Source organism: Mustela lutreola, chromosome X, assembly GCF_030435805.1.
Source record: "Mustela lutreola isolate mMusLut2 chromosome X, mMusLut2.pri, whole genome shotgun sequence".
In the NCBI taxonomy this organism is placed as follows: Eukaryota; Metazoa; Chordata; class Mammalia; order Carnivora; family Mustelidae; genus Mustela; species Mustela lutreola.
Window position 1 is genome coordinate 43084747 of NC_081308.1, and position 21760 is coordinate 43106506.

The 21760-nt window shown below is 44.5% G+C and overlaps 1 protein-coding gene and 1 pseudogene across 2 annotated transcripts in view; both read left to right on the forward strand.

Annotated features, from left to right (window-relative positions):
* Window positions 1-9188: 9188 nt before the first annotated feature.
* PAGE4 (PAGE family member 4) overlaps window positions 9189-21760 on the forward strand; it is a 158835-nt gene continuing 146263 nt past the window's right edge. For both annotated transcript variants that reach the window (XM_059157817.1, XM_059157818.1), the window contains exon 1: window positions 9189-9464. The gene's annotated coding sequence lies outside the window, so the exon portion shown is untranslated. The remainder of the gene's footprint in view (window positions 9465-21760) is intronic.
* Window positions 19484-20118, forward strand: LOC131820936 (large ribosomal subunit protein eL32-like; annotated as a pseudogene).

The following is a 21760-nucleotide window of genomic DNA, read 5'->3' on the forward strand; positions in this document are numbered from 1 at the left end:
CATGCAGGGAGCCAGAGGGCGCTCGGAACACAGGAGAGAGAGCCCTGTAACCCAGGGGGTCAGGAATGGCTTCCCCCAGGGGATCATGTGCATGCTCTAGGTGCTGTTTCACTATAAATACATTTCAATCTCTGTTATTATTCCTCTTTCATTTAAAAAAAATCTTACTGCTCCATTATTCTCATTCTGTAGATGAGTTAATTGTGAATAAGAGAAGATAACTCTCTTATTCAAGGTACAGCAACTTTCCAACCCTGGACTCTTTGAAACCCTGTGTACTTCTCCTCTTTTTGCTTTTAATATTGTCTTCTCTGTTAAATCACATTCACCATAAATAATTTTCCTTGCTCCTCTTGGCTCATAAGTTCTTTTTCTTTAATTCATCTGGAGTTTATTTATTTAGCTTCTTTTTAAAGATTTTATTTATTTATTTATTTGACAGAGAGAGACACAGGGAGAGAGGGAACAAAAATGGGGAGTGGGAGAGGGAGAAGCAGGCTTCAGGCACCCCTAGCTCCTTTTTTTTCTTTTTACAGCATTAGTGTCAAACTGCCAAAATAGTTTTCAAAGTGACTTTACAATTCACGTTCCTACCAGCAGTGCATGAGGGTTTTAGTTGGTTTCACATCCTTACAAACACTTGTGGGGGCCAGTCTTTTTAAATTTAGCCATTCTAAATGGCTGTGTAATGGTAACTCCTTGGAGTTTTAATTTGCTCAACCCGTTGAGCCTATATTCATGCATTAATTTTCATCCATGTATATTCTTGTGTGTTCAGATTTCCTGTACATGTTTTGTTGGGTTGTTTGTGATCTTTTTGTTTAGGGTTTTGTTTATTTTCTAAAATTTTATGGTAATATACCTTTGTCTGTGTTTTTATTCATTTGTGTTGGATACTCATGCCCTTCATTTTTAAAGGATCATTCTTGCCTTTTTTTTTATAATTTTCTTTTGCTATTTTCTCTGTTCTCAGTGTCTGGAAGGTTTCGTAATTTAATCCTAGATTACTTTTACTAAGACTTTTTTTTAAAAGGTTTTATTTTATTTTTTAAGTCATCTCTATACCCAACCTGGGTCTTGAATTTACAACCCTGAGATCAAGAGTCACATGTTCTGCGGTGCCTGGGTGGCTGGGTCGTTAGGCGTCTGCCTTGCTTGGGTCATGATCCCAGGGTCTTGGAATCAAGCCCTGCATCGGGCTCCCTGCTCCATGGAGAGCCTGTTTCTCCCTCTCCCACTCTCTTTGCTGTGTTCCCTCTCTCGCTGTGTTTCTTTCTGTCAAATGAATAAATAAAATCTTTTTTTAAAAAAAGAAAAAGAAAAATCTACTTTTCTTCACTTCAGTAACAATTTTTTTAAGGCTTTTATTGATTTGACACACAGAGAGAGAACATAAGCAGGGCAGGGGCAGGCAGAGAGAGAGGGAGAAGCAGGTCACTGCTGAGCAGGAAGCCCCATTTGGGGACTCGATCCCAGAGCCCTGGGATCATGACCTAAGCTTAAGACAGATACCCAACCAAATGAGGCACCGAGGTGCCCCCAGTAACAACTTTTAAAAGGTACAAAACAAAAAGAATCTACTTTTCTACCTTTTCTTAATTCATGAATGCTTAAAATATAAACATACAGCTTACCTGATTCAGTTCCCCTTGTTGGGTTCTGATACCAATATTATGGGAACTTTCTACAAAATATTGGAAACATCTTTCCTTTCCCAGTGGAAGGGTTTAAGGAGCACTGGCCTTGTGTGTTTTCCTTATAAACGCTGGTGTTCCTAAGCCTTGACAATAACCTAAGTGTTTCTGAAAAGGACAAAAGGTGGCTCATGGCGAGCAGGAATTCTTCGGGTGTATTGACTTTAGCTGGAGTGTTTTCTTTGAGCTAAGCGAGAAACTCCCGGGGCACGCTGAAAGCCAGAAAAAACTGGCTGATATCTGCTGTTTTCCCCCAAGTCACTTGATGACTGTCTTTGATTCAGAGATTTGGGTGAAGAGGCACTCAATGGGAAAACAGAGGGCAAGCGATGAGAAAGGTGGGGAGATTTTTTTTTTCTTACAGGAAAAGATAAATCCCAGATTATCTGCTTGGTCTGTTTAGATAGCAGTCTGTCCATTAAAGGTGCTGGGGGAAAAGAAAAGGTATTGGGAAATCTTTTTTTGTTGCTCAGGCTTTGGGTCCCAGGCCTTTATCAGGAGCTGTGCTCCCGGGTCAGAAGTCATCCTGAAGATGGGTCAGCTCCCCCAGCCTGGGCACCTTGGAGAAGAGATACTTATCTAGGCTGCTGGGATCATAGTCCCAGGCAAGGTAAATAATTGCACAAATTACCCTATGTCACCAGGACAAAGACCTCAGGAGGATCAGAGACTGCTAGATGTGTCTACTGGGCATCAAGAGGCAAACTCCTGGGATCAATTCCCAAAAGAGGTACCAGCTCCTCCAAGAGCCATGGGCACCTGGAATTCTAGGACCTGAAGGATGAATATTTGCAGCAGCTGTGGATAAAGAAAGGGCCTCCTCCTTCACTGCAACAGTCTTCTTTGGGCACTGCTGTGTTTTAAAAATTACTTATGTATTTAAAAAGTGTGGTGAAATATAATTAATATATTATATGTTATATAATATATTAATAATATATTATTAATAGTTAACTAATTAATAGAATATATTTATATATTATATTATATAAAAAGAGCATATGTATAATATAATATTATATATTACATATATATACGGCATAAATTGTACCACCCTAACAATTTTTAGGTGTATAGTTCTGTGGCATTAAGTACATTTACATTGCTATGAACCATCACCATCCATCTCCAGGACTCTCTTTTTTTTTTTTTTAAAGATTTTATTTATTTATTTATTTGACAGAGAGACACAGCTAGAGAGGGAACACAAGCAGGGGGAATGGAAGAGGGAGAAGCAGACTCCCCGCTGAGCAGGGAGCCCAATGAGGAACTCAATCCTAGGACCCCAGGATCATGACCTGAGCTGAAGGCAGATGCTTAACTAACTGAGCCACCCAAGTGCCCCAAGAACTCTCTTTATTTTGTAAAACTGAAACCCTGTACCCATTAAACATTAAGCCCCCCACTTCCCTCTCTATGTCTCTTTCATTTGTAATTGGTAGTTTGTCTTCTCTTTGTGCTTTGCTTGTATTTGTGTCTTTGGTCAGTTTGGCTAGAGTTTGGACAATTTTATTGATCTTTCCAAGGAACTAGCTTTTGGCTTCATTGATTTTTTTCTATTGTTATTCTGTTTTTTAATTTTTCTTGATTTATTTTCTTATTTTTACAGTTTCCTTCCTTTGGCTTGCTTTAAGTTTGATTATATGTCTCTGATTTCATAATGTGGTAGCTTAGATCATTGATTGGTGGCCTTGAGGGGGATCAGGACATGCTACTCTAAAACACAGCACCTTGGCATACTGAATATTTTAAGGTGAAGGAGTGTGAGAAAACAGCAGAAGCGGAAGGTCGGAGTGACCTTCCCCTTGCCTTTTTCCCCTGAAACAGATCATGAGACTCTCATGTGAGAGGTGCCCCCCACCACCCAATACTCAGAGGAAAAGAGCATCCTTCTCTCTGAAGACACAAAGATGCTGAGAAGAATCTGAAAGAAGAGACCTTGTTAAGTTTCCTCCAGCTTTTTAAAAAATATTTTATTGATTTATTTGACAGAGATACAGAGAGCACAAGTAGGTACAGTGGCAGGCAGAGGGAGAGGAGGAAATAGGTTCCCCACTGAGCAGGAAGCACAATTCGGGGCTTGATCCCAGGATTCTGGGATCATGACCCGAGCCAAAGGCAGACGCCCAACCAACTGAGCCGCCCAGATGCCCTTTCCCCAGTTTTAAAATCCTTTTTAAAAGATAAGATTTTCTTTATCTGAGAGAGAGAGAGAGAGAGAGAGAGAGAGAACACGCTTGGGGTGGGGGGCAGAGGGAGAAGCAGGCTCTCCACTAAGCAGGGAACCCGAGGCGGGGCTCAATCCGAGGACCTTGGGATCATGACCTGAGCCGAAGGCAGACACTTAACCAACTGAGCCACCCAGGTGCCCCCCAAATATTTTCTAATTTGCTTAGCAGCTTACTTTCATGCCCGTAGGTTAGGTATACGTGTCTTTAACTGTCAAACATTTGAGGAGTAGTCTGTTATTTTTCTGTCATCAATTTCTAGTTTAGCTCCATTATGGCTAGAGAACATACTATACCTTTTTTCAGTTGTTTTAAATTTGTTAAAATTTTGTTATGACCCCAATGATGGTCATATGGACACGGACTCTCTTGCCTCCTTCTTTCACTTAAAAAGACTCTTGTGATTACACTGGGGACCCCCAAATAATCCAGAATAATTTCCCCCACTTTGATGCTTTATTTAATCCCATCTGCAAAGTCCCTTTGGCCATGTGAGATGACGTCTTCACCAGCTCTGGGGATTAGGATGTGAGCATCTTGAGGGGGGGTGGTTAGTATTTTGTGTACCACACCTCCTTTCCCTCTAGTAACCCTTACAGTGGCTGTCAGTGTCCCCAGATTGGTCCACAGAGGTGAAGAGATTTGGCTTGCTTCTCAGAGAGTAGCAAGGTCCATGTCTCACAAAGGAGAAAAGTGCAGCAACAGTGGAGGACCCCTAGGAATACTAGTAACACTACTAGTTGATAGTCAGTGTTGATAATTACAGTTACCATTTACCCTGAGCTTTGTGTGGATTAGAGCTGCCCCCAGCCGCATTTTCCAAGTGAGAGTCTGAGACTTAGCAAGGTTCTCGGATTTGCCCAACAGCACGCAGACAGGGAGTAGTGGAGGAGTCAGGGTTAGAAATCAGGCTTTGTCCATCCTCCGTGCATTTAATCACTGCCTCAAGTTAACGACCATGACCCCCGGAAGGATTGGGGGAGGCCTCCTTAAAGTGGATCCTTTACATATCTAGAACTGTAGGATGGATTTTAGGGTCCGCTAGCGGCCAGACCTCTGTCAATATTGGACCTACAGAGAGGCTATTTGGCGCCATGGCTCCCTTTGTGTCTGTCTGTCTGTCTGTCTGTCTCTCTCTCCTTCCCATACATGTTGGTGTGCGTGTGTGTGTGCGCGTGCGTGCACGCACACACACAGACAGACAGACAGACAGACAAACACAGAATGTGGTGTCTTATATTTGTGGTTTAATCTATATAACTCAGGGCTTATGTATCCACATCATTTAGGAGATTACGACCCTCAACACACATGTGGGATTCCTCACACAAAGCTCTGTAACCAAGTGTAGAACCATCCACAGCCCTGTCCACCCCTCTCGCGTTAAAATGGCCTCCGTTGTTGAGGGTGAGCAGGAGGCAGCCATGGAGAGTGACAGTTTCCTGTGGGCATCTGGGGTGGGGAGTGAGCAGCAGAGTGTGAATGGTAGAAACGTCTGGACCAGGATTTCTGGGCCCTTTAACGTATCTCTTCCCAAATCACCACTTGCAAGCCACCAGGCGTCCCCTTCTTCCCTTGTCCCTGGAGCCTCTTTACCCCCCTCCTCCAGCCCTAGTCACGGGGCCTCAGGTACACCCCGTGTCTGCCGGCTCCAGACTGGGAGTCCTAGGCAATGAATTCCCCAGGGCTGAGGGGAAAGGGAAGGTTTTCTGAGAGGAGGAGCTGCCGTGAGTGTCCCATCAGGAGGCAGGATGACACTGTGCAGGGCTGGGGCAGTGAGTACAGAGAAGGGTCCCTGGGAGGGACTGGGGCCTCAGGATCACATTAGTGTTCCTGTGGCTGTCCTTAGGGGCTTTTTAGCCTCTGGCCAGCCGTGCCTCAGGGCAGCTGGACAACCCAAGTCTGTTACCTGCTTTGTCTGGGCCCGAGTGGTCTCATGGGCAACCGGGTTTTCTGCTAAGGGGGCTAGTGAGGATTAAATGAGCAGGCACCTATGAAGTACTTGGGATAAGCCATAAAAAGAGGGAAATCCTGTCATTTGCAATAACATGGATGGCCCCTGAGGACAATATACTAGGTGAAGTAAGTCAGACAGAGAAAGACCAGTACTGTATGATCTCATTGATATGTGGATTCTTAAAAAAAAAAAAAAAAAGCAAACTCATAGAAACAGAGAACAAATTGGTGGTTGCCAGAGATGGGGGGCTGGGGAATGGGTAAAGAAGGTCAAAATACAAACTTCCAGTTATAAATAAGCTCTGGAGGTCTAACGTACAGCATAGTGATTCTAGTTAATAATACTCTACTGTGTATTTGAAAGTTGTCAAGAGATTAGGTCTTAAAAATGTTCTCATCATAATGGGGCACCTCGGTGACTCAGTCATTAATCGTCGGCCTTCAGCTCAGGTCATAATCCCAGGGTCCTGGGGTTGAGACTCACATCAGGCACCTGTTCAGCAGGAAGCCTGCTTCTCCCTCTCCCATTCCCCCTGCTTGTGTTCCCTCTCTCGCTGTCTCTCTGTCAACTAAATGAAAAAATAAAATCTTTAAAAAATAGCTGTCATCATAAGAAAAAATTGTAACTATTTGAGGTGATAGATTTTAACAAATCTTACTGCAGTGATCAGGGTGCCTGGGTGGCTCAGTCAGTTAAGCATCTGCCTTCAGCTCAGGTCATGATCCTGGGATCGAGCCCCACATCAGGCTCCATGCTCAGTGGGGAGCCTGCTTCTTCCTCTCCCCTCTGCTCATGTTCTCTCTCACCAATAAATAGATAATGTCTTTTTTAAAAAAAGTTATTTGAACTTATAGAAACTTTGACGTGACTGTTAGTCCAAATGGGGTCCTGGTCCTTCAGCCTCTCTCAGGGGCCTGGAACATTCTTCCTGGGGTCAAGGTGCGCAGAGGCCCACTCCCCATGGTGCCCACACTGAAGGCACTCTGGATGTCTGCTTCAAGGTGGAAGCAGGAGGGGTTAGCCACCAAGTGAGCATCTGCTCGGGGATGCCCACACAATATCAGGTAGATCCTGACTGCTGGAAATCTGGCAGTACCACAGGCACCCACAAAACCTCAGGTGTCCCAGTCTAGCGTAGAAGGCTCACACATATGTACAAGCACAACAAAGAAATGGAAAGGTGCCGCAGTATGTAGGTTTGAGAATGGAACGCTGGATCCAGATGGTCTTGGTTTGAATCCTGGCTCCATGATTTTCCAGCTGTGTGACCTCTGGCAGGTTGCTAAACCTCTCTGTTTCTCAGATGCCTCATTTGTAAAATGGAGAAAACAACACTATCTACCTCATTAGGTTGTTGTAAGGAGTATAATAGGAGTTAATATGTATAAAGAGTTTAGAACACATCCTGACATATAATAAATGTTCAATAAATGCTTGGTAGTGAAAAAAAAAATGAAGTATTGAATTAAAAGTCTAGCCCGAGGACATTTAAGAAGGGACCCAAGGCTGGGCGCCTGGGTGGCTCAGTGGATTAAGCCGCTGCCTTCGGCTCAGGTCATGATCTCAGGGTCCTGGGATCGAGTCCCGCATCGGGCTCTCTGCTCAGCAGGGAGCCTGCTTCCTCCTCTCTCTCTCTCTCTCTATGCCTGCCTCTCTGCCTACTTGTGATTTCTCTCTGTCAAATAAATAAATAAAATCTTTAAAAAAAAAAAAAAGAAGGGACCCAAGGGAAAGGAAGGCAAAGCTGATAATAGCACTACCCTCCAAAGTTATTTCCTTACAGCTTTTTTAAAAAGATTTTACTTATTTATTTGACAGAGACTGATCACAAGTAGGCAGAGAGGCAGGCAGAGAGAGAGAGACGGAGAAGCAGGCTCCCTGTGGAGCAGAGAGCCCAATGCGGGGCTTGATCCCAGGATCCTGAGATCATAACCTGAGCCGAAGGCAGAGGCTTAACCCACTGAGCCACCCAGGTGCCCTCCTTACAGCTTTTTAAAAAAGATTATGGTCATTTATTTGCCAGAGAGAGCACAGGCAGAGGGAGAAGCAGATTCCCCGCCGAGCAGGGAGCCTGATGAGGATTCGGTCTGGACCTTGGATCATGACCTGAACCAAAGGAAGATGCTTAACCGACTGAGCCACCCAGGCATCCCTCCTTCTGTCTTTCTTAAAGTGTGGTCCTATGGCTAAGTCCCCATCCTTGGGCAGGAAACCTGTCCTGTCCCAGGCCAGAGCTAGTCCTCCCCAAGGCCACTCATCTAGGAGAGCCCTGGGAGCAATGTGGAGACAGAACTGAGGCCAACAAAGCCCAGCCCCCATTCTTCCCACAGGGGTCAGACACTAGCCTCTTGGAGCTGCACACTTCTCTCCGCACGCGTGCACCCATTCTACCTGCTGTTCCCTGTTAACTGTGTGTTCTGTAAAAGGTGCTCCCCCTCATCCCTGCAGGTAAAGGGGCCCATTCATTTTGTATCCTGTCCAGGTCTGGTATAACATGAACCCCAGTCATTAATTCTACTCTGCAAATCGTTAGCTATAAATAGTCATTTAGAGTGTTTTCTCCCGGTAGTTTGTTCACCCCAAACTTGGACACACAGCTGTGTGCACACGTGTGTTTCTTTGGCACACGATCTTTTTTTTTTTTTTTTAAATATTTTTATTTATTTATTTGAGAGACAGTGAGAGAGCATGAGAGGCAAGAAGGTCAGAGGGAGAAACAGACTCCCCATGGAGCTGGGAGCCTGATACGGGACTCGATCCCAGGACTCCGGGACCATGACCTGAGCCAAAGGCGGTTGCTTAACCAACTGAGCCACCCAGGTGCCCTGGCACACGATCTTGTAAGTAGAATTGCTGAGTCAAAAGAGTCACTCATTCAAGGAGCACCTAAAGAGTGCCTAGTAATTGATGGACACTGCTCTAGGTGCTGGGGAGACATCAAGGAGATAAAAGGCACACGTTTGTGCTTTGGTGGAGCTGACATTCCAGTGGAGGAAGTTTCCGGTTTTTATCTTGACAGATGTTGCCACAATGCTGTCCACAATTACCAACATCCTCAGCCCACTCCTGGAGTGGGAGCTTTGAGGTGGGTGGTTGGATTCCCTGACCTTTGCCTCTGCAAGATCTTCAGGGTCAGGGCCGGGGCCGGTCCATCTGGGGACGTCCGTGGTCAGTGTGTATGTGTCACGGGGAGACCGGAATGGAAGGGTCCACTGCAGAGCGGGGGGGCTGGGTTGGCGGGGGGGGGGGTGAGGAGGATGGTTCACGCGATATCTGCAAAGAAGCTTCCTTGATCACACCACTAGGGGGACTACAGGAGGTAGGGAGGAACAGTCCAAGTTGGAACCGTCCTCCCAGGTAATACCCCTTCAGGAGGTAGAGATGGAACAGTCAGATCTGGGAGGTACCACTGGGTAGGGGGCGTCTATTCTGGAACAAACCATTGTGTGGGCTGGAGAGGCCCTAAGGGCTGCTACCACCCCCACACAAGGGGATTGCGCACAAGCCCCCGATGGAGGCAGGAGTGGCACTTCCTTGACCGTCCGCAGCCCCCGCTCATTCTCCCGGTTCCCAGCCAAGTCCCAGGTAAGCACCGTTACACGACCGAGACCCCCACCTTTCCCAGGCTTCCGTCGCAGCTTCTTCGGCCCCGCCCTTCTTGGTTCCTTGACTTTGAATCGGTGGCTTGCGCGTGCAGGGCCTAGCGATTGGATCCCAGGAGAAGGGAGCGGGCCCCAAGGCTCGTTTTGGGATCTCATTGGTCAGCTCGAGCTTTCGCCAATCCCACGGTTCTCCGGTGCGCAGAAGGGACGTCAGCCCCACCCCGGTCGCGCGCCCAGCTCCACTGGGCGCAGGCGCGGTGGATGCTTGACAGGAGTTCGAAGCCTACGGTAGTGGGGCTTTCGTGATGGTGAGCAAGTTAGAATCCCGTCTCCGTCCATCAGTGTGTTAACTTGTCAAAGGGACTGAAGGTGGTAGTCCTGAAGCCAAATTCAGAGATTACTGGCTCATAGCTATGCTCTGCCTCTTAGTGCAACGGTGTTGGGAGCTGACTTCGTGTGTTCCCCGCTCATCCTAAACTCAGTCACAAGCCCAGCAGGTGCGCGTCCCGTCGCACTTTTTCTTGCAGCGCTTCCATTCATTCGTTCTCTCCACTGCTAAAATTGCATTCGTTGGATTTGGGATTTAGGGAAATTTCACAGAACTCACTTTATTAAGCAGAAATCCTGCCTGGTCGACTATCCAGGACCACAGAACAGGGCTCCTTAGAGGAGCCCGGGCCCTCAGCAGTTGGTGCTTTCGGGATTGGATATCCCCCCACGTGGGTTTTCCTTTTGCTGTTAATTCCAGAAATACGTTAAGGACCTGAAACCAGGTTTATCTTGAAACCACACTGCAATCCAGTATTATTTTTTAAAAAGATTTTATTTATTTATTTGTCAGAGAGAGAGGGAGAACAAGCAGGGGGAGCAGCAGACAGAGGGAGAAGCAGGCTCCCCGCTGAGCAACGAACCCAGTGGGGGACTTGATCCCAGGACCCTAGGATCATGGCTGGAGCCAAAGGCAGATGTGTAACGACTGAGCCACCCAGGCATCCCTGCAATCTAGTTTTAAAACTAAATATTAATTTTTTTTTGGTGGGCAGCAAAGTTTATTGAGCGATAATATAAAGCTCCGGAAGAAGGAGGGGACCTGAGAGAGTTGCCTACCACATTAATTTTATCTAAAGGCAACGCTTGTGTTCACAACATTGTATTTCCAACATTTCCTCTTGTGATGCATAATAAAGTGGGGGAGGCTATATAGTCAGAAATAGAAGTAAAGTGAAAGTATGGGATAAAAAAGGCAAACACTAAAAGTGTACGTGAGCATATGCGAATGAACCGAACTCTTGATCAAATTGATAACTCACAGAGAGAGTATTCTTCCAGATAACTTTCTTTGGTTGTGTTAATATGGGTCATCACACAGAGGAAGGGCTCCATTTGCCCAGCCTTCAGTATACAATTTTGTTTTCTGTCTGTCAAGATTTCTGAATGCTTCCTGTTTGTTTTAATCAGGATGCTGTTGTTTACCAGAAGCTCATTTTTCTAGGACAAGGGCAGACTGGGAAGAGAGTCTGTTTACATCTGTTGTCTGAAATTGCCTAGGAATACAAGAGTCAGAACTCAAAGAACTTGGCAAGAAGTTTGTCTGGAGCTGACTCACTCTCGTCTCAGGTCCCCTCACCATTCCAGCCCTTGAAGTAGACCAGGTCAGGCTAGCTGCTGTGGGCCATGACCCCAGTGTGGTGCTTGTCATTAGCTCCTTCTTAGAATTCCACTCTGATCTCTCTCTTTCTATATCAGAATGACTGCTGAAAAGCCATTATTTATGTAACTGCCTCTACTTACGACTGTCTTCCCTATGGACTCTAACATGGCTCTAAGACCCCCACGCTGTGGCGCTGGGTGGCTCAGTGGCTAAGCATTTGCTTTCAGCTCAGGTCATGATCTCAGGGTCCTGGGATGGAGACCTGCATTGCATGCGTTCCCTGCTCAGTGGGAAGCCTGCTTCTCCCTCTCCAACTCCCTCTGCTTGTGTTCCCTGTCTTGCTGTATCTCTCTCTGTCAAATAAATAAATAAAATCTTTAAAAATAAAAAAGTGAAATCCCCACATTATACTCCTCTTCTGGAGAATGCATAGGAACGGGACTGTTAATAGCTGCCCAGACAAACCCCAAAGCCAAAAGCCAACACACCTGCTGGGATTTTGAGTGGATTGTGTTGAATCTATAGAGCAGTCTGGGTAGAATTAATATCTTAACAATACTGAGTCTTCTGATCTATAAACATGGTATACCTGGCTACTTATTTATGTCTTTCATTTTTCTCAGCAATGTTTTGTAGTTTTCTGTGTCTAAGTTTTACATATCTTTTGTCAGAGTTATACCCTAGTATTTTCTATTTTTGATGCTACTGTGAGTAGAATTGTTTTCTTAATTTCATTTTCCAATTTGCCAAAATTTTGTTTAGAATTTTTCATTTCGTTAACTTTTTTTTTTATAGCTTCTATTGTATTTGCTACATGGATGGTCATATAGGTGATCGTAATAACTTTTTACTTTTTATTTTCCAATATGGATGCCTTTTATTTCTTTTTCTTACCTGACTGCAGTGGCTCCGACTTTTAGTACAGTATTGAATAGAAGTGATGAGAGCGGAAATCCCTGTCCTGTTTCTCAGGTCAGAGAGAAAGCATTCAATCTTTCACCATTAAGTATGGTGTTAGCTGTGATTTTCCACAGACGCCTGTTATCAGGCTGAGTAATGTTTCTTCTGTCCCTTGTTCGCTGAGAGGTTTTATCAGAAATCAATGCTGAAGTTTTAAAAATGCTTTCTTCTACCTCTGTTGAAATGATCATATCATTTTTTTTTCTTTTTGTTTGTTAGCATGGTGAAAGAGCATAGGTTTTCAGATGTTAAACCTGCCCTGCACCCCTGGATAAAACCCTAGCTCCATGGTGTGTTATCCTTTTACTATAGTGTTGTATTTGGTATGATAAAATTTTTAAATTTTGTGTCTGTGATTACAAAAACATGGGTCTGTAGTTTTCTTGTCTAATGTCTTCGTCTGATTTTTGTGTCAGGCTGTAATGCCAGCCTCATAGAATGAGTTGGGAAGTATTTTCTCCTCTTCGGTTTTAAAGAATCTACGTAGAATTGGTATTTTCCCCCTTAAGTATGTGGTAGAATTTGCCAGTGAAGCCATCTAGTTATTTCTTTTTTAAAGATTTTATTATTTTTTAAAAGATTATTTATTTATTTATTTGACACAGAGAGAGAGAGAGAGAGAGAGAGATCACAAGTAGGCAGAGAGGCAGGCAGAGAGAGAAGGGGAAGCAGGCTCCCCGCTGAGCAGAGAGCCCAATGTGGGGATGGATCCCAGGACCCTGGGATCATGACCTGAGCCGAAGGCAGAGGCTTAACCCACTGAGCCACCTAGGTGCCCCAAGATTTTATTATTTTTAAGTTATCTCTATACCCAAGGTGGACCTTGAACTTATGACCCCAAGATCAAGAGTCCCTTGCTCTTCCCTACTGAGCCAGCCAGCTGCCCCCTCCCCTTAAGTATTTAGTAGGATTCGCCAATGAAGCTATCTAGTTACCTATTCCTTTTTGAGTGAGCTTGGGTAATTTTTTCTTTTGATGAAATTGTCCATTTTATCTAAATTGTTGGATTTATTAGTGCAAAGTTGTTCATATTTCCTTAGTCATCCTTCTAATACCCATAGAACCAATAGTGCTATCACGTCGGTCATTCCTGACAGTGCTCATTTGTGCTGTTCGATCTGGTAATTCATCATTGACTTTGGCCTCATACCTGACTTGCCCCAAAGAAGAGGCTCCACACGCAGTCCTGTAAACTTGCCTGCAGATTAGCTCTCGAGTCACTCTGATCATCTGTCTCTCTGATCATCTTGGCCCTTCGCAGTGTGAATGGAACAGCCTACTCTTCTTATGCTTCCTAAATTCCTAAACTCCTTCATCCTTTCATTCCTGCTAGAGTTTGGGCTCTCTTAAAGCAAGAAAAAGCGTTGACACCCCCCTCTTTTTTTGGCATCCCTCTGGGTGCAGTGCGACACAGAGCTGGGTACACAGTAGGTACACAATGCGTAAGTGAGGACTGATCATCCCCGCCTATAATAAACATTTGGGGTTTTATTTTGACATAACTTCATTAACATCCAAGCTGGAGCTTTTCCCTCCATAAAAAGCTTCCTGTTTCACAGGAGCTGCAATTATTCACAAAGACTGTTATGGAGTGTGAACTGATTTAACTGAAGTCATCACGGTTGCTGAGTGAGAACCACAGAGTTCAGGAGAATTTCAGAGATGACACTATTTCACTTTGAGGGGTGTGGATACAGGGTCCAGGACTGAGAACCAGACTGCAGCTTTACGTAAGCCCAGCTGAGGAAGTAAAAAATTCAGCTTCCCTCCTGACTGTTTGAGCTGGGCATTGGACTGTGTCCCAACCTTCAGAGATCTCTGGTTTCTGAGAAGAGGAGCCTTTTTGAGGTGAGGAGAAGAGACCTCTGTGACACCTGCTCTTGGATTCAGTCAGGGACCCTCTGAAGAACCCTCGGGCTGAGGGATGGGCTGCTGTTTCAGAGCCCACAGTAAAGCAGGAACTTCTGGTTCCAGTTGCTTCTTGCCAAAGCCTCAAGACACTTGAAATAGGTGGGAGGCTGGCACGCAAAAGAAAAGAGATTTTGTGTAGCTTAGAGCATAGCATTGAACAAATTGCAGAATCGGCAGCCACACAGGAAGGGGGTGCTGGTATCCCAGTGATGTCCCTAAAGCCTTGACCCACTGGCAACATGCCAGGCATCCATTTGGTATGGTTGTGGGGAGGAAAAGAGGCATCTGTCACCCTCTTCCCCCTCCAGCAGGGATAACCCATCGCAGGCCAGCACTCTGAGGTCACCGTTTGATCATTTCCACAACCAGGGCTCTGGGAGGACAGATTTGGTTGGGGCTTTTGAGCCGGTCCTTGAAATGAGTTTGTGCACAGGGTCTCAGAATGAATAACCAAGCGGTCAAGGGGGGCAGTATTGACTTCCCGGAGGAGGGGTATTGGCGGCTCCGGGAGGCGTTAGCCTAGCTAATTCACCGTGAACCATCTCCCTTTCATTCAGTTACTCATTTTTTAAAAAGGTTTTATGTATTTATTTGACACACACACACCCACAGAGGGCACAAGCAAGGGGAGTGGCACAGGGAGTGGGAGTAGCAGGCATCCAGCTGAGCAAGGAGCCCAATGCGGGACTGTCCCAGGACATTGGATCATGACCTGAGCCAAAGGCAGATGCCTAAGTGAGCCACCCAGGTGCCCCTAAAGTATAGGTGATTTGATGAGTTTTGGCATATACATACACCTGTGAAAGCAGCTCTACAATCGAGATAGTGAACGTATGCATCTCCCCCAACAGTTTCCTTATCCTCCTTTGGAATTCCTCCCTCCCAGCCTTTGCTCCTACTGTCCTATCCCCTGAAACCACTGTCTGCTCTTTGTTTGTATTTCCTAGAATTTTATATAAATGGGATCATACTGTATATATTCTTTCTCATCTGGCTTCGTTCGCTCAGCATAATTATTTTTAGATTTATCCTTGTTGTTGCTGTGATGTGCTAATTCCATAGCCCTATCTAGCAAGTCTCAAGTTTCCAATTTTACACTCTCATTCCTTTGGCTAAAGGCTCTGATAACATTTATAACACACACACCCTTGGGCTATGTAAAATTTAGACATTATCAGCCATCCAGGTGAAGATCATGTCAGATCTTTGTTTTTGGAGAAGTGGTTGTGTTAGAAGTGTGATAGGGGTAAGGTGAAAAGAACAAGGCTTCTAGGCATATGAGAAGTGTCCCTGACGGAAACCAGTAAAACAGGGAAGGGAGGCTGACTCCTGAAAACAAACGTTTCCTTCCAGCCTCCCAATGTTGTATGTATTTGCAAAACACTGTAAAGTGCAATAGAATAAGGTGTTCCCAGAGGTACCTGGGTGGCTCAGTCGGTTAGGTGTCTGCTTTCAGCTCTGGTTATGATCTCAGGGTCCTGGGATCAAGCCCTGCCACCAGCTCCCTGCTCAGTGGGGAATCTGCTTCTGCCCTCTCTCTGCCCTTCCCCCTACTTGTGCGCTCTCTCCCCCTCTCTCTCACACAAATAAATAAATAAATAAATAAGATCTTTAAAAAACAAACAAACAGGGGCCCCCGGGTGGCTCAGTGGTTAAGCGTCTGCGTTAGGCTCAGGTCATGATCCCAGTATCCTGGGATCGAGCCCCCACATCAGGCTCCCTGCTCAGCGGGAAGCCTGCTTCTCCTTCTCCAGCTCCCTGCTGCTTGTGTTCCCTCTCTCGCTGTCTTTCTCTCTCTGTCAAATAAATAATTAAATAAAATCTTGAAAAACTATCAAACAAATAAAAAAACAAGGTGTGCCTGTAGAGGGCTGGCCCTGTGGCTTTCCTCAGCTTACTTTAACTTGCCTGTCACAAAATTTTTCCGTAGGCACTGGCCTTCATTTGGTGAATAACTTGTCCGGCCTTGCCACTTCCTCTAGCTTTTTTTTTTTTTTTTTAAACATTTTTTTTAAGATTTTATTTATTTGTCAGAAAGAGAGAGAGAAAGCATACAAGGAAGCAGAGAGGCAGGCAGAGGCAGAGAGAGAGATGCAGGCTCCCTGCTGAGCAAGGAACCCGATGCGGGACTCGATCCCAGGACCCTGGGATCATGACCTGAGCCGAAGGCAGTGGTTTAACCCACTGAGCCACCCAGGCATCCCTTCCTCTAGCTTTATAATGCATCTTTTGTATGAATATATATCGCTAAATACACTTGCTGACTCATGCATGCATTTCATGTAAGGTCTCTTTTGAAAGCATAGATTTAACTTCTCTAGACTATAACATAGGGATGTTTCCTTACTTTCTAAATTAGGTACTTTAGTTAGAATGTTAAGATCTCCATTTTGTAGAACGATAACTATCTTGAAAAACTGTTGCATAACTATTTTCAAGAGCTCTGACTAATCCTGAAGAGGTTTCCAACCATTATGAGAGGGGAGAAGCTGATCACTGCTATAAACATGAATTCATGCATCCTAATGGCTGCTTTACCCCTGAGAGGCCAGTTGCAAAACATGTAAGGCAACTCCTGAGCCCCATAGGTATATGGGGGTGAGGGTCGGTAACAAATGCCATAAAAGAGCAACAACAACAAACCCTGATGAGAGTACTAAGAACAGTCATTTTAATTTAATTATATTTTTAAGGATTTTATTTATTTGAGAGCATGCGTGTGCACACACGTGCACACGTGCACAAGTGAAAGAGAGAGAGCACAAGTAGGGTGAAGGTCAGAGGGGGAAGCTGACTCCCTGATGAGCAGGGAGCTTGATGTGGGACTCGATCTTGGGACTCTGGGATCCTACTCTGAGCCAAAGGCAGATGCTTAATGACCGCGACTCCCAGGTGCTCCCGGTCATTTTTTTTTTTTTTTAAAGATTTTATTTATTTATTTATTTGACAGAGAGAAATCACAAGTACACTGAGAGGCAGGCAGAGAGAGAGAGAAGGAAGCAGGCTCCATGCTGAGCAGAGAGTCCCATGCGGGACTCGATCCCAGGACCCTGAGATCATGACCTGAGCCAAAGGCAGCGGCCTAACCCACTGAGCCACACAGGCGCCCCCCGGTCATTTTTATTTTAAAGCACTTTCACCTTTGATCAGGGTGTCTCAGCCAAGTCTCTATTGACATTTGGGGCCGGATATTTCCTTGTTGTGGGGCCTTGTCCTGTGCTTTGTAGGATGTTAGTAGCATCCCCGACCTCTAGCCACCAGAGGCCAGGAGCACCTCCCCAGGTTGTGAACAATCAAAACTGTCTCTAGATATTGCCGAATGGCACCTGGGGGACAAAATCATCCCCTTGCTGTCCACTGAGAACCACTGCCCTAGAGTAAGAGGTTCTAAAAATTTAAATTGGAAAATAAAAAAGACAGCTTTACTAAGATGTAATGCACATACCACACAATTCACCTTTGAAAAGTGGTTTTTAAATGTATTTACAAGGTCAAGCAACTGTTACTGCAATCTAATTTTAGACCAATTTTGTCCCCTCTGAAAGAACTTAATGCCTATTAGAAGTCAGCTCTTATTCCCCACCAACCCAGGCAACCACTAATCTACTTTCTGTTTCTATGGACTTGCCTGTTCTGAACATTTCATATAAATGGGGCGGGCGCCTGGGTGGCTCAGTGGGTTAAGCCGCTGCCTTCGGCTCAGGTCATGATCTCAGGGTCCTGGGATCGAGTCCCGCATCGGGCTCTCTGCTCAGCAGGGAGCCTGCTTCCGTCTCTCTCTCTCTGCCTGCCTCTCCGACTACTTGTGATTTCTCTCTGTCAAATAAATAAATAAAATCTTTAAAAAAAAAAAAAAATAAAAAAAAAAAAAATAAATGGGATCATACAACTTGTGATTTTTGTGACTGATTTCTCTCATAATGCTTTCAAGGTTCACCTACTTTTTAGCATGTATCAGTACTCCATTCTTTTTAAAGGCTGAATAATATTCCATTGCATAGATAAACCACATTTGGTTTATCCATTTATCAGTTATTGGCCATTTGGTGTGCACCTACCTTTGGGCTATTTTTTTTTTTTTTTTTTTACTATTTTTGGATTTTATTTATATTCAAGTTAGTTAACATATAGTATGTTATTAGTTTCAGGGATAGAATTTAGTGATTCATCACTTGCATAGAACATCCAGCACTCATTATAACAAGTGCCCATCACCCATTTACCCCATCCCCCCACCGACCTCCCCTCCAGCAACCCAGTTTGTTTCCTAGAGTTAAGGGTCTCTTATGGTTTGCCTCTGTCTTGGTTTTTATCTTATTTTATTTCTTCCTTCCCTTCCCTTGTGTTCATCACTTTTGTTTCTTAAATTCCACATATGAATGAAATCATATGGTATTTGTCTTTCTCTAACATATTTTGCTTAACATAATACACTCTAGTTTCATCTACATCACACAAATGGCAAGATTTCATTCTTTTGATGGCTGAGTAATATTCCATTGTGTGTATTTATATGTATATATATTCCATATACCACCTCTATACATATATACCGTATATGTAATGGAATATAATATACACACATACACATACACACCCCCCTCCCCACATATCACATCTTCTTTATCCATTCATCAGTCAGTGGACATCTGGGCTCCGTCTATAATTTGACTATTGTGGACATTGCTGCTATAAACATTGGGGTGCTTGTGCCCCTTCAGATCACTCTGTTTGTATCCTTTGGATAAATACCTAGTAGTGTAATTGCTGACTTGTAGGGTAACTCTATTTTTAAATTAAAAAAAAAATTTTTTTGAAAGATTTTATTTATTTGACAGACAGAGATCACAAGCAGGCAGAGAGGCAGTCAGAGAGAGAGGAGGAACAGGCTCCATGCCAAGCAGAGAGCCCTATGCGGGGCTCGATCCCAGGACTCCGGGATCATGACCCGAGCCGAAGGCAGAGGCTTCAACCCACTGAGCCACCCAGGCACCCCTATTTTTAACTTTTTGAGGAACCTCCATACTGTTTTCCAGAGTGGCTGCACCAGCTTGCATTCCCACCAACAGTGGAAGAGGGTTCCCCTTTCTCTGCATCCTGGCCAACATCTGTTGCTTCCTGACTGGTTAATTTTAGCCATTCCGACTGCTCTGAGGTGACATAGCATTGTGGTTTTGATTTGTATTTCCCTGATGATGAGTGATATGGAACATTTTTTCATGCGTCTCTTGGCCATCTGGATGTCTTCTTTGGAAAAGTGTCTCCACAGAACACTGGTGTGGGGAGAGAGGAGGTGCGGGGCAGAGTTCCTGGGGACACAGCCTGCATTTCTGTGCCTCAGAGATTTCTAAGACCTTTCAACAAATTAAAAAAAAATGAATGATTATTAGCTAATCTTACAACTTTAATCAAAAAAGGAGGAAAGCAGTCTCTTCCTTTGTGCTGCCTGTGGAGATGGCAGCCGTCTCCTACTTGGTATCATGGCTGCCCTCAGAACCCTTGTGAAGCCCAAGATCATTAAAAAGGGGACCAAGCATGATCTCAGGGTTCTGGGATCAAGCCCTGCATTGGGCTCTCTGCTCAATGGGGAGCCTGCTTCCCCCTCACTTCTGCCTCCCTCTCTGCCTACTTGTGATCTCTCTCTCTCTCTGTGTCAAATAAATAAATAAATAAAATCTATTTTAAAAAGATTTTATTTTTAAGTAATCTCTACACTCAACATGGGGCTCAAACTTACAACAACAACAACATCAACAACAAAAAGAGGACCAAAGAGTTCATCCGGCACCAGTCAGACCGATAGGTCAATATTAAGCGCAACTGGTGGAAACTCAGAGGCATTGACAATAGGGCACAGAAGAATCAAGGGCCTGACCTTGATGCCCAACATCAGTTACAGAAGCAACAAGAAAGCAGAGCACACACAGCCCAGTGGCTTCCAGAAATTCCTAATCTATCTCAGGTGCTGCTGATGTGCAACAAATCTTACTGTGCCGAGGCTGCTCACAATGTCTCCTCCAAGAACCACCAAGCCACTGTGGAAAGAGTAGCCCAGCTGTCCATCAGCATCACCAATTCCAATGCCACGCTGCACAGTGAAGAAATGAATAGATAGCTCATGTGCATCTCATATTTGTGTTAATAAAACCATAAAACTACCAAAAAAATGGAGAAAAGCACGAAACAGTTTGGCAGTTGCTGTGTGCTTATTTGTGTCTAGGGCATCTTTATGTTTTGTCTCCCAAATTAAAACTTTATTCTTTATCTCTTCCAGGCCTCATGTTTCGACTTGCATGCATGAGTTGTTTTTTGTTTGTTTGTTTGTTTGTTTGTTTATTAATTTTTTATTTTTTATAAACATATATTTTTATCCCCAGGGGTACAGGTCTGTGAATCACCAGGTTTATACACTTCACAGCACTCACCCAAGCACATACCCTCCCCAGTGTCCATAATCCCACCCCCTTCTCCCAAACCCCCTCCCCCCAGCAACCCTCAGTTTGTTTTGTGAGATTAAGAGTCACTTATGGTTTGTCTCCCTCCCAATCCCATCTTGTTTCTTTGATTCTTCTCGTACCCACTTAAGCCCCCATGTTGCATCACCACTTCCTCATATCAGGGAGATCATATGATAGTTGTCTTTCTCTGCTTGACTTATTTCGCTAAGCATGATACGCTCTAGTTCCATCCATGTTGTCGCAAATGGCAAGATTTCATTTCTTTTGAAGGCTGCATAGTATTCCATTGTGTATATATACCACATCTTCTTGATCCATTCATCTGTTGATGGACATCTAGGTTCTTTCCATAGTTTGGCTATTGTGGACATTGCTGCTATAAACATTCGGGTGCACGTGCCCCTTTGGATCACTACGTTTGTATCTTTAGGGTAAATACCCAATAGTGCAATTGCTGGGTCATAGTCGACTTGCATGCAATGTGTTTTAGTTTGCTATCTCTTGTCCAGGTCCAGTTCTACCATCTGGATCTCTACTTTTGCCTCCTCATTCCATGATAATCACAGTCCCTTAATTGGTTCCTCTGCAGCCTCTTTCTAGTTTCTCCTTCTCTTGCCTATCTAGTCTGTCCCAGCCTGGCTAAACTTTAAAACAGCATTGCTGTGATTTGATCTCCACCTTTTGGTCAACCACAGGAATTCAAGTTAATTCAGTTCAATTCAATTCAGCTCAATTCATTCATTCATTCATTCATTCATTTATCAGATATCTTTGAGGCCCGGAATTTACCGTGCTGGGAATTCTGGAGGAGTTCCAGATATGCATTAGAGTCCATGTCTTTCATTAGGACAGATAAGACAGTTAACAAAATACATCTGAGGTACTATGTGGTAAGAGCCATTGGAATGGTACAAGCACAAAGATAGTTAGAGATGACTCACTGGTGGGTGAGACTGTGGATGTCTTTATGAATGGGATGCACTGAAGAATTGGTACGAATTCTTTGCCTGGAGATGGTGGTAGCAGGATATCTGGGGGAAAGGAGGGCATAGGCAAGGGCATGGAAATAGAAAAGCACAGGTGATATAAGAGTCAAATAATTGAAGTAGATGAGTAATGAAAGATCAAGTAGTGCAGTCATGTAGAGCAGAGAGAGCGGAAGGCTTTGAAAGCCAGGCCAGAGGGTTTGAAGTGTATGTGGTAGACATTGGAAAACAAGTGATCTGGGGTTTCTCTGTCATTACAGCATTCCTGGCTTATTGTTAGGAGATGCTATGATGTAGTTGAGAAGGTTCTAAA